The following is a 1,628-nucleotide window of genomic DNA, read 5'->3' as shown; positions in this document are numbered from 1 at the left end:
TTTGTAGATACAGACTAACACGGCTACCCCCTGATAGGCTGGCAGCAGAGCAGCCAGTGGAAAAAATCGTGTCGCTCTGGCCAATCAGAAAGCTCCAACCGCCACCTTGGCCGCCAATCAGAGGGCCCAAGGAAGAGGGGTGACTCTACCCGGCAACACGGAACGTACGGCCAATCACAAAAATACACCAATGGAAAAATGAGGCAGGCAGGGTCCGCCCTCATTGCTATCCTGCCTAGTAACGTCTCCACCAGTAGCTAAGGCCCAGTAAAAACTGGACAGATTCAGCCAATCAGGAAGGGAAGTGAGGTGATTGACAGACCAATATTAACCCCTTGGGGGAGGTCCGGGCTGCTGCTGGTGTCTCGGCTCCTTGCATCCGAAGAAGTGAGGTTTTTACTCACGAAAGCTTATGCCCAAATAAATCTGTTAGTCTTTAAGGTGCCACCAGACTCCTTGTTGTTTTTGTAGATACAGACTAACACGGCTACCCCCTGATATTGGGCTCAGAAAGTGCCTCCCAGTCCCACCTCGCTGCAGCTGAGAGCAGCGGGTCTCAGCAGGGACCCCAGCCCCCCCCCCCCGGATGGCAGCATTGCTGTGCTGAGAGCAGCGGGTCTCAGCAGGGACCCCAGACCCCCCGCCCCTGGGATGGCAGCATCGCTGTGCTGAGAGCAGCGGGTCTCAGCAGAGGCCTAGTTGCCCAGCGGCGGCTGGCTAGGGACACTGCACACAACATCTCAGGCCATGCTTTGCAATCCAGGTCTGCGTTGTGTGAGCTGCTGGCAATCGGTCCATGTAGAGTGATGAATTCCAGTGAGACTGCCCGAACGCTGGGCATGCTGGGTGTCTTTCGCTGCATCCTTGCATCATCCTTCTTGTGCTAAGGGGACAATCATCAATTGACTAATCTGCCCTGGCAGAACAAGGAGCTGGTGACACCTGGGGAAACCTCTTCTAGTGAGCAGGCAAGGAAGTCACGGCAGGTGGTCACAGTGTGACAAAGGGGATTGCAACTGTTATAAAAGGGAGGTTTTCCTCATCAGCCATTTCTAGCAGAGGGCGGGACTGCTGGGAGATGCGATGGAGATAAAGTTGAGCAGGAATAATCCTGGGCCCCCTGTAAAGACACTGACAGACACTTGCAGTGGTGAGGAAACTGAGGCAGGGATCTGCATGGAGATTTGTTGCTTTCCATAGATCTGTGCTATCTAAAAGTGTGTCATGGGTTCAGAAATTCCTTCGCAGAGCCTGAGAGTTACTTGTTTACACTGCCATGTGGGTCCAGAAAGGGGAAACACTAAACCAGGGGCGTCGGCAGCCACGGCGGAACTCTGAGAACAGGCAGCAGCTGCGTGGGAGCGTTGGGAAAACCAGCATTAGTGTCAGGGCCTACCTAGGCATGTGGACTATGGGGTCCCCACTGCCAAGAGGGGTGTCAGATGCTGGAGCTGCCGGACAGTGCAGCTGCGAGAGCCGCTGGCCTGCCCCGGTGCTCTAGACTGCGCGGGGGCGTGGCTGCCAGTCCTGGTGCTCTGAGCGGCATGGAAAGGGGGTGGGGAGTTCCAGGGGGCAGTCAGAGGACAGGGGGTGGTTGGCTAGGCGTGGGAGTCCCAGGGGGCAGGGGT

The sequence above is a fragment of the Trachemys scripta genome, chromosome 6 (genome assembly GCF_013100865.1).
Source record: "Trachemys scripta elegans isolate TJP31775 chromosome 6, CAS_Tse_1.0, whole genome shotgun sequence".
NCBI lineage: Eukaryota > Metazoa > Chordata > Testudines > Emydidae > Trachemys > Trachemys scripta.
Note: the sequence above shows the minus strand (reverse complement) of the source record.